Below are 12,232 nucleotides of genomic sequence, written 5' to 3' on the forward strand. Positions count from 1 at the left end.
AATCTGTGGCACAATTTAGAGTTGCATTTTGGGTCAGAGAACAGAGTGACTATAACTGATAATAATAATAACATGTAATATTCCAGGTCATTTTCTAAATGGTTTACATAAATGTATGCATTCACCTTTATTATACCCTTAGGAGATAAATATTATTATTATTGTTTTATGTGGAAATTGAAGAACTGAGGGATTTAGTCCCCATAAATAGTAAAAGAACCTAGCTAGAACCTAGTTAATTCCAATTACCATTGTGCTTAGCTGGCTAATTACCATGATCTAACTAGTTAAGTTAACCCGAAAACATTTATTAGTTTTATTAGTTCATGCTTAACATAATAATCATAGCAATACCTTTGCCTAACTTTTCTATAGATAAACTCTCAAATATCTCAAGGCTAGTTAAATGAAAAGTCAAGTTAGCATGTTTATTTTTCTATTTGGTAGTTTGATATAAGTTTTAAAATAACAGATTTGAAGCAGAACATATGATTTGCATATTCATGATTGTATACATTCCAAATTAAAATTAAAACAAAACTAAAATAAAAAAACATTCTTTGAACACAGAGCTTTCTGTACAATGTTAAGGAACGTAATTTTTCTTAAGAACTTAAGTGGACTTTTAAGGAGAAATCATCTCCTTTACATTTGATTTTAAAAAATTTCCTCCCAAAACATTTATAGGCAATTTTCAGCCAACCCACACAAGTTCTGGAACTGGTCTCTATGTTTATCTTTGGGTATGGTTTTTGGATTTCAAGTTCAGCAACTACATAGACATGGTTTATTGGTTTAATGGGCATATATGGGAACCTCAAAAATATTCTACTATAAATTTTACTTTATAACCACTTAACAGTTTTTAATTAATCATTTTTTGACCTTTTGCCAAATTTTCCTAGTAATTTTTTCAAACATTTACTTTCCATCAGCACCCGACCTTTAGCAGTCTTATTTATCTCCTCCTCCATTGGGAAAATAAAGTTATTTGACATCTAATCCTACTGTTTTCTCTCAACTCAAAAGCTAAAACTGGCACACTGTTCCCTATGTTAATTCACAATGTGCCAAGACCACCCACTCTACACTTTATTAAAGATCTATTTAGCAACTTTTACTGCTAGGAAGAGTTTGAGCTCATTACCAAAACCTATCAAGAGAGGTGATTATTTCCAGATTTTTCTTATGAAGGAATTCAGATTGAAAGGTCACTAAAACACTTCCTCAAGTCATACAGTGAAGCAGGCATACAGCTAGGATTAAAAACCAGGGACTTTTTCATTCTGATGACCATCCATCCTATTCACTATCTATTGTCAGACTCTCACTCAACCTTATTTCAGATTTTTACTTCTTGTTATGCCTGATTTTATAATTCTTACAGCATGGTTGCATCTTTCTCACACTGAAATGAAAAGATATTTTTGCAATGCATTTAGTTCTTCAAGACATGACTAACATCTCTTTATAACCATTTATCATTAACATTTTTGAAAGAGTAATTTTTGTTTCATTTCTACTTACAAGTAACATTTGTAAGCTGGCTTCAGTTTTAACATTATATGAATGATATCTCTCAAAGTTACACATATTTAATGTCGTCCAATCCTTGACTTTCTTTCATCAGTCTGGCAGGGCTTTTTTCTGGGGGAGGGTACCAGGGATTTAACTCGGGCACTCAACCACTGAGTCACATCCCCAACCCTATTTTAATTTTATTTGGAGACAGGATCTCACTGAGTTGCTTAGCACAGCGCTGATGCTGAGGCTGGCTTTGAACTTGTGATCCTCCTGCCTCGGTTTTCTGAGCTGCTAGGGTTACAGGTATGTGCCACTGTGCCCAGCTGGCAGGGTTGTTTTTGTGTGCTGACTCTGATATAATCTTTAGATTTCAAGGTGCTTCAGAATGTAAACTACTACCTTTGTATCACTCTGAACATGACTTCTTAACAGACTCACTTTTTCATCCACCTAATCCTAATATGTGGTTCTATCATCTTTCTGGAGTTCTGCCTACTCCTCTCTCTTTGCCTAGCTAACTCGCTCTCAAACTTCAGATATCAGTGCTCTTTCTTAGCGTAGCAAAATATCAATGGACAGGGGATTTGAAACTTTCATAAAAAATGATAATTGAAAACAGCTAGGGAGTGATGAGATCATTGCCTAACTATGTGGTCAGTGTAGTGGGACATTTTTCCAGCTCAGCCTACCAGTACTTTGGGCAGGAGGGGAAATGACTATAGGAATAGATTAAAAGAATTGTAATGCAGAGATGCAGGCCAGATTTGTCAAGTAAGTATCAGACAAGATTTAAAAATCATTTCTGCACTTGTGTGTTTGAGTATATTGTGATAAATTGTGCTTTCCATACAACAGAAAAAGTAGATATCTTCTGTAGAAATTTGCCCCTGATCTAGGATACAATCCAAGTTCATGGATTGTAGCTCATCTCCTTTCTTTTGGAATGAATTCTCAGCCTTTTTTAAAAAGTATAAGTTAGTATTTTGTGACTATCATTTTAGGTTTTTCTGATATTTTCTGAAAATCAGCATCAAATTATAAAATTTTGTCAGAAATATTATGTAAGTGCTGTCCATTTCTTAGTAAATCATATTAGGAAGCATATGCTATCACTATAACCAAGAAGATGCTATGAAATAGATTACACAGAGAGTTTTCTATCAGATTTCTTCACTATAAAATCACCAAGTACTCTTTGTAATTAATAAGTGATCCATAAAGCTCTGCAAATACTATTCCTCATCACACTTTGACCCAATAACTCATTTCTATTAAAGGCTCTTGACTAATGTAACAATTATTGTGATTGTTGCAAAGGTAAGGAATGGCATCACAAAAAAACCAAAGGCTGAATGTTTCCCTGATAAGTGGATGATGATATATAATGGGGTGGGGAGTTGGGGGTGAGAGAAGAACGGAGGAACTTTAGATTACATAAAGGAAAATGGGGGGGGGGTGATATAAAAAATGATGAAATAAGATAGACATCATTATCCTATGTACATGTATGATTACATGAATGGTATGAATCTACATCATGCACAACCATAGAAGCAAATGATGTATCCAATTTATGTACAACGAATCAAAATGCAGTCTGTAAAAATAAAAAAAAATTAAAATTAAAAAAAAAAAGAACTAATCCTGACCACAAAGTGACAAAGTTCTAGAATTTTTTAATTCAGGGGTTTTTAGGGATTGCATAATCTATTTACTCATTTCTTATATGAAACACAGCTGCCTGGAGAGTTTATGATAATGTGCCCAAGATCATATGATGTGTGGATTTATAGCCTAAAATCCAGTTCATCTATTTCAAATACAACCTTCTAATAATATAGTTGTTTTCAAAAGCAAAAAAAAAAAAAAAAAAAAAAAAAAAAAAAAAAAAAAAAAAAGAAAGAAAAGAAAAAAGAAAAAAGAACAAAAAAGAATGGCAATGGCATTTCCTGGTTGATGTTTGCCATCTGGGGTTGCAAGTAGGACGTATCACCTGCAGGGATGGCAGTTGCCTTTTTATTTACTAGGGAAGACTGTTTTTCCACAAGAGAGTTCAGAAGTGGTTAGGCACGCATGTGCTGTGCACACATATGTGCACACACACACATGCACACACACACACATACACACACACACACACATACACACACTAGCTTGTATTCACTATTGCATTACCAAACTGGCAGAGAAAGAGAGTTACTGCCGTTTCTTTTAACCCCAAGGTCATGGGATGAAGCAGAGCTACTATGTATGAAGAAGAATCTGGTGCCTGTGCTACCATCTGGGATGTAAAACCAAGTGGATCGCTCACTCCATCTGATCCATTACAACAAGTTATACCTGAATTAGAGGAACAATATCAACAAGTTTTTATTTTTCCTAAGGCTGAGTAGTATGTGACTTTGCTCTGAAGTGATTGTAGCAAATAGAATTTAGTATATTTTTTCAAAATAGTACTGATACTAGAAATAAAAAAGGACACACATTGAAAAAAGTACCCTTACATAGATATTTGCTCATTCTGGAGCTCTTAAGAGAAAGAAACTCACTAAATAGTCCCTTGAATTAAAGAAGAAGTGATAATTATCCCAACAGATGGCTAGTCATATAAGCACTATGGAAATGCAAGGGAATGTACTACCCCAAACAGTCCACAACACCTCAACAATAGATCCCATTGTTGAGGAAATGCTGGAGAAATAATTTAGAAAGTTTATAGACAAAATGTTCAATGTGTTAAAAGAATGCATTTAGAGAGAAAACAGCATGTAAAATGATTCAAGAAAGAAATAGACATTCTGAATAAGAACCACTTAGACATACTAGAAAAGAAAGATTTAAAAATTCTAATTAACAATTCAATGGAAAGCATTACCAATAGGTTAGGGTACTTTGAAGATTAATTATAAGACCTTGAGGACAAATTATATAATCTTAAAAATAATAATAAAGAAAAATGTTAAGACACCATGGCCAGAATACTCAAGAAATTTGGGATAACATCAAAAGCCCAAATTTAAGATTCACTGGGATATAAAAAGGCTTTAATATAATATGTCAAAATACACTCTACTGTCACATATACCTAAAAAGAACAAATAATAAAAATAAAAAAACAATAAATTAAATGTAATTAATCATATAAAAAAGTAGGATCTGAAATACAAACTAAACGAGTGCACAATTTTTCCAAAAAATAATAGCAGAAAAATTTCCAAATCATAGGAACAAGATGGAAATCCAAATACAAGCTACATAAAGAATCCCAAATAAGCAATATCAAATAGGATATTTTCCAAGGCACATTATACTGAAAATGCCTAATATTCAGAATAAGGATAGAATTTTAAAAGCTGCAAGAGGAAAATGGTAGGTAACATTTGGAGGTAAGCAAATTTGGATATCAACTGATTTCTCAATCCATATCCTAAAATCCAGTGAACCTAGAATAATATGTACCAAGACCTGAAAAAAATGTGTGCCAATCAAGATTACTATACCCAGCAAAACTCTCCTTCAGAACTGAAGATGAAATTAAAACCTCCCATGACAAGTAGAAATGAAAAGAAATAATAACTACTAAGCCTGCACTACAAAACATATTTGGTTAAATATTTCATGCAGAAGAAATGAAAAATAAAAGCCAGCATAAGGTTGAATTATACTAGAATAATAATGGTCAATTAAAGGAGAATCAAGTCTAAATTAAGCATTAGAAATACATCAAAACTTCAGGAAATAAGAATCATCTCTCTATAATAGCATCAAAAGTAAATGATTTAATTCTCCAATCAAAACAAACAGATTGGCAGATGGGATGGGAAGGACAAACAAAGACCTAATCATATGTTGTTTATAAGAGATTCACCGTAAAGGCAAAGACATCCACAGACTGAAGGTATAAAGATGGAGAAAAATATACCATGCAAATGGAATCCAAAGCAAGCAGGAGTAGCTGTTTTCTTATCAGACAAAGCAAAGTTCAAGCCAAAATTAAACAGAAGAGACAAAGAAGCTTACTTCTTACTAGTTAAGGGAACATTCAAATATATATATAAAACGAATGTAGCAATTTATGACCAAAACAATGATGCATTTATGTACATAAAACAAATACTTCTCAATACAAAGAAAAAAAACAGAAAACAATTAAAAAAAAATACTGGGTGATTTCAAAACACTTATCTCATCATTAGATAGATAATTCAGGCATAAATTAAGTAAATACTCTTCAGATCCAAAAAATACTATTAATCAAATGAATCTAATAGATATTTATGTAATATTTCACTCACTAAATTCACTTTCTTTCAGTGGCATATAAAACTTTCTCTAAAATAAATCATATTTTAGGGTACTAAGCAAATATTAACAAATACAAAAATAGAGATAATTCCTTGTGTCCTATCATATAATGGAATGAAATTAGAAGTTGATAAGATAAAGAACAGAAACCATTCTAACACCTGAAGATTAAATAATACACTTTTGAATCAGAAATGGATCATAGAAGTCAGGGAAGCAATAAAAAAAAAATTATAAATAAATGAGAATAGTGATACAATGCATCAAAATCTCTGGGAGTGTATAAAGGAAGTTCTAAGAATAAAGTTTATAGCACTGAGTTCATACATTTAAAAAACAGATACCAAATAAATAATCTAGAACTAACACACACCCAAATCAGTATAAGACAGAAAACTATTAAAATCAGAGCTGAGAGCAATGAATTTGCTCTCAAATACGAAGACTAATGAAACAAAGAATTGGTTTTTTTAAACTATCATCAAGATTGATAAAATCTTAGCCAAACTAAGCAAAGAGAAAGAAGATTAAAATTACCCATTAAAAATGAAAGGAGATATAACTAGATATTTCTGAAATTCAAAGGAACATTTGAAACTATTTTGAAAATTTGTACTCTGAGAAAATCTTGAAGATATTGACAAATTCCTGCAGACATATGACCTGTTCAAGTTGAACCTTGAGACTATAGAAAAATCAAACAGATCAATATGAAACAATGAAATTGAAGCAGTTGTTAAATGCCTTCCAACAAAGAAAAGCCCTAGGACCAGGTGGATTCTCAGCTGAGTTCTATCAGATTTTTAAAGAAAAACTAACATCAATCCTCCTCAAATTATTCCATGAAATTAGTACAGGAGGGAATAGTCCAAATTCATGTTATGAAGCCAGTAATATCTGAAACTAAAACCAGAAGAAGACACATCAAAGAAAGAAAATGTCACACTAATATTCCTGATGAATATAAATTCAAAGTTCCTTAATAAAATATTGATAAATTGAATTCATAAACACTTAAAAAACACTTAAATATTGATAAGTTGAATTCAAAAACCATGATCCAGTGGGTCATTTCGGGGTGCAAGGTTGGTACGACATACACAAATCAATAAATGTGATTTTTCATATAAATAGAGTTAAGAACCAGATCACATAATCATCTCAATATATGCAAAAAAAAAAAAAAAAAAAGGCATTTGGCAGAGTCCAGCACCCATTCATGTTTAAAACACTAGAGAAACTAGGGAATAAAGGAATATACCTCAACACTGTAAAGGCAATTTATGACAAACCCAAGTCAACATCATGCTTACTAGAGAAAAACTGATAGCATTTTCTTTGAAACCAGGAAGTCAAGGATGTCTACTATCAGAACTCTTATTGAACATAAACTCTAGCCAGAGCAATCAGGCAAGTGAAGGAAATTAAGGAGATACAAATAGGAAACTAAGAAGTCAAACTATTTCTGTTTGCTGATGACCTGATCCTATATTTAGAAGAACCAAAAAACTTAAAGACTTCTAGAGTTGATAAACGAGTTTTGCAAATGCTAGGATACAAGATCAACATACATAGATCAATCACTTTCCAATAATGAATCTGCTAAAAAAAAGAAATTAGGAAAACTATCACATTCACAATATCCACATACACACACAAAAAAAAACAAAATACTTGGGAATTAATCTAGCAAAGGAGGTGAAACACCTTTACAATAAAAACTATAGAACTATTAAAGGAAAGAAAGTGAGGAAGACCTTAAAAGATGGAAAGACCTCCCATATTCTTGGATAGGCTGTAGTACTAAAAGCATTATACAGATTCAATGCAATCCCCATCAAGATTCAAATGGCATTCTTCAGAGAACTAGAAAACAGTGTTCTAAAATTTCTTTGGAAGAAAAAGAGGCCCAGAATAACCAAAGCAATAAGAGTAAGAACGGTGATGCTGGAGCCATCACAATAGCAAATTCTATTTATACCACAAAATTATAGTAGCAAAACTATGTGGTACTATATCAAAAGAGATCTGAAGACCAATGGAATATTATAGAAGAGAGAGACAAATCCACATAAATATAGTCACTTGAAATTCAACAAATGTGCCAAAAACATACGCTGAAGACAGACTTTAGAACAAATGGTGCTAGAAATGAAATTGATCTCTATCTCTCACTCTGCATGAGTAAATTGAAAGTGGATCAAAGACCTATGATTTAGAACAGAAACTGTGCAACTGCTAGAAGAAAATGTAGGCCTGACACTTCAACATACTCTTTCAAGCACCGACTTCCTTAAAAAGACTTTTAAGAAATTAAACCCAGAATCAATAAGAAGGAGGGCATCAAGTTAATAAAGCTTCTCTGTAGCAAAGAAAATAAGTGGGTGATGAGAGAGGATACAGAATGGAAAAGATCTTTGCCACCTGGTCCTAAGACAGGGGAATAATATTCTGAATATATAAGGAATTCAAAAAATTTAACACTAAAAAAAAATTAATAAATGGGCAAAAGAACTAACAGGACTCTAGTCAAAAAAAGAAACACAAATGGCCAATGAACATATAAAAAAAAGTTCAACATTTCTAACACTAAGGGAAATGCAATTAAAACTGCATTGAGATTTTATCTTGCAATCAGAATAGCAATTGTCAATAATACAACTAATAACAAATAGTGACCATGTGGGGAAAAAGTATACTAATACATTTTTGGTGGAATTGCAAATGAGTATAAGCATGAAGATTCCTTAAAAAACTAGGAATGGAATCAACATATGGCATGGCTATCTTACTCTTAGTTATGTGTCCAAGAGATCTAAAATCAGCATACTCTAGGGATACAGCCACATCAATGTCTAAAGTATTGCAATTCATAATAACCAAATTATGGACCCAGCCTAAATGCTTGTCAACAGACGAATGGATAAAAAAAAAAAAAAAAAAAAAAAATGTGGTCTATATATACAATGGAGTTTTACTCAGTCATAAAGAAGAATAAAATTTTGGCATTTGCTGGTAAATGAATGGAACATAATGAACATAATGCTAAGGGAAATAGGCAGGACCCAAAAAGCCAAGGATTGAATGTTTTTTTAATGTATATGGTGACAAGAAGAAAATATGGAAAAAAAGGGAAGGGAGGGAAAGTACAGGAAAAGAGAAGAAAAAACAATGGAGTAGAGAAAGGGGAGTGAGGAAGAACAAGGAGAAAAGGGTGGAATGCTAGAATGACACAAACCAAACTATCCTATGGAACATACATGAATATACCACAGTGAATTTCACCTTTATGTATATCTATAATGCACTAATTAAAAAATATAAATAAATAGAAGAAAGACCCTTAGAATAGACAAAGGGAAACAGGAATGGAGGAGGAGAGGAAAAGAAGTATTGGGGACTGAATTGGAGCAAATTATATTCCATACTTATAAAATTATATCAGAATGAAATCCAATATTATGCCTAACTATTATGTGTAACTATAATGAATTAATTAAAAATTAAAAAGGTTAGAAATACATTTTAAATCTAAATACTTAAAATTAAACCAACACCCCCCCAAAATGGATAGCTCAATCTTTTGTCCCATTAAATACATTTAATAATAAAAAATATTTAAAAGAAAGTAAAAGTGAGTGGAAACATACAATAAAGAAAATACTGAAAATCAACAATAAAAAAGTTAGTTCATTGAAATGATTTGTATAAATGATAAACCCAACAAAAATGAATCAAAAGAGAGAATGAGTGAGAGAGAATAAGAGTGAATAGTTCTACTTCTAGGTATTGATTGAAGATATGCACAAAAAGATTTGTAGAAGAATGTGCTCATTTCATTCTGAAAACACTCAAGTGTCCATCAAGTGGAAAATGGATAAATGGTTGCTTATTAAAATAATTAAATAGGTAAATAAATAATTAAATGATTAAAATAATGAAATAATGGCATGCAATAAAAAGAATAAAAGTATAATACATGAAACATGGAAAAACTAAAAAAACATGTTAAACAAAAGATGGGAAACATGAAAATGACATAGTTTGCTTTTATTTTTATGAGATTAAAAATTTTACAAAAATAACATAAAGTGATAGGAATCAGAAAATGGTTGCCTTCAGCATTGAAGATATTGATTGTAAATATGCATAAGGAAAGTTTCTGAGATGCTGGAAATATTCTATACTTGGTTTGGGACAATAGTCACATGGGTACATAAAATTGTTCAAATTCATCAATCTAAACACTTCAGTTCTGCGTATTTAATTGTATGTAAATTATACTATACTATATTAAATGAATAAATTTTAAAAAATCAATGAGAAACAAGCAAACAATATGTAGGTTCGTAGTCATGTATTTTAGGATAAAAAAGAAAAAAAGATGTGAAAATTTGATAGCTAGTTCCAGGGCTAAAGCTGTTATATTGAAAATGTTAAAACAACCACATAGAAATCATGCAGTATATGTGCTTTACTCTTCAAAAATATTGCTTAGCATTAAGTAAAAGAAAAAACAAGAGTTAAATTATGCAATTAATTTTATATAATCTCTTGTATTTTCCATCTTATGTATGATTATTTTTTCGTAACTTTTAAAGGTGCAATCCTTTTAATGGCTTAAAAAGGATTATCATAAAATTTCTATAGGATGAAAGTAGTCACATTTCTTACTAGCTTTTTGCTTCTTATATTAATTTGTAACTTATATTTAATATCCCATTATATACTAGTACATTTATTTTAATTTACATCCACTGTTGAGGAAGTAAACGAAGACCAATGTAGGGTTAAATAATACAAGTAACTATGAGAAGCATTGTTTGAGCAGTCTTATACTATGTTCATCCAGTGGTTTGGAGTCCTATAATAGGAAAATGAGTCACCATACCTTTTTAAACATCTGTTGAGAAAACAATTTTAAGAAAATTACAACGTATTCTTTTCAAATATGTCCTTGACTATTTGTAAAAAGCATTAGTCTATAAGAGTAAACTCTAGGAAAAAAAGATGAAACTTTCATGAGGAATTTATCATAACTAGAATTAAGTGACATCAAAATTGCAGGCATCATCTACTTTTAATCAATTCATTACCTGTTCTTATTGCTTAAGGTCCTTTATGTGTGCATTGGAATTTCACTGTGAATGGAATCTGCATACTCTTAACAACAGAAAGACAAAGTCTAGCCTGTCAGGAAAAGAAACCTCAAAAGCTGCTGCTGAGTGTGCAGCAAACTGTCTGAGTTTTACACAAAGAGCTCAGAATTTTCTTGGAGAGTCACTTTCTCAGTATAGCATGCTTACCATAATTAGTATCCTTACGACTCAGGAGATGGTTGTAGACACAGCTGTTGTTTAAGGTAGCAGGCACATCAATGCAAGCCACTAGGTATTGATTTGTGCAGTGACATCCTTCTAAGTATGTCATCTGAGTGAAAGAAGCCCCAAATTAACCAATAATAAAGTGTTAGAAGTTGTAGTAGCTGCCCTCTTGGGACTTGTTCTAAAGAGTATAGGTGCCCCTCCCCCACCCACACCATCAATACTGCTAAAGGACTCACAGTGACATTAAGTTGACCAATAGGACAATGCAAAACCTACAATAATGTATCCCATATTACAATGTATATGTGTGTCATTTTTCTTAAGTTGTCTGTAGGTACTTAATAGTAATGTATGCATATCTATATAAAATATACATATCATGATCTCAAGAAAGCTTGGTTCATGAGAATCATACAAAATGGTCAGGCATCAGACCACATCTTGGATAGAACTAATTTTACTCGTTCATTAAAATTAACTTCAAAAGCAAAAATTGGGTTACTTTATTTGTATCAGAATTAGATATGAATAAACACATTGGCAAGATTTGTTTTCATCATTAGTTTTGTTTTTTATTTGATTTGATTTTCTTTTTGAATATGAGCCTTTGCACAGAGTTTATGAAGAGATCACAAATAAAATTGTTTTTTTTATTTAGTAATATGCTAATATTATTAAAGCCAGAGAACACACGTTTTAAAAAAAATAGAAAGTTTGTAGTTATATTTACTTTAGTCCAAATTATCCCTTGACCATATTTGTATTACAAATAATTTGTAAACTTTTGATTTTGCCTTATTATTTGATACAAATTTTAATACTATTTCTTCTTCTGTGGTCTCTGAATTTTTATGGTGTTTTGGGGATTACTCATTAAACACCATAGACCTACACTTTCATATTTTGCATAATGAGACATTAGGATCCCATCATACCATATGACCCATTCCTTTACCTCATAGATATGATGTTTCTCTGAAATGAATTTGAAAAACACAAAAGTAACTTTAGAAAACAGTTCTCACTTTTGAAAAAAATAAATGCTGCTAATGTTGACAGCAATTAGTATAAGCATC

Source organism: Sciurus vulgaris (assembly GCF_902686455.1).
Source record: "Sciurus vulgaris genome assembly, chromosome: 1".
Classification (NCBI taxonomy): domain Eukaryota; kingdom Metazoa; phylum Chordata; class Mammalia; order Rodentia; family Sciuridae; genus Sciurus; species Sciurus vulgaris.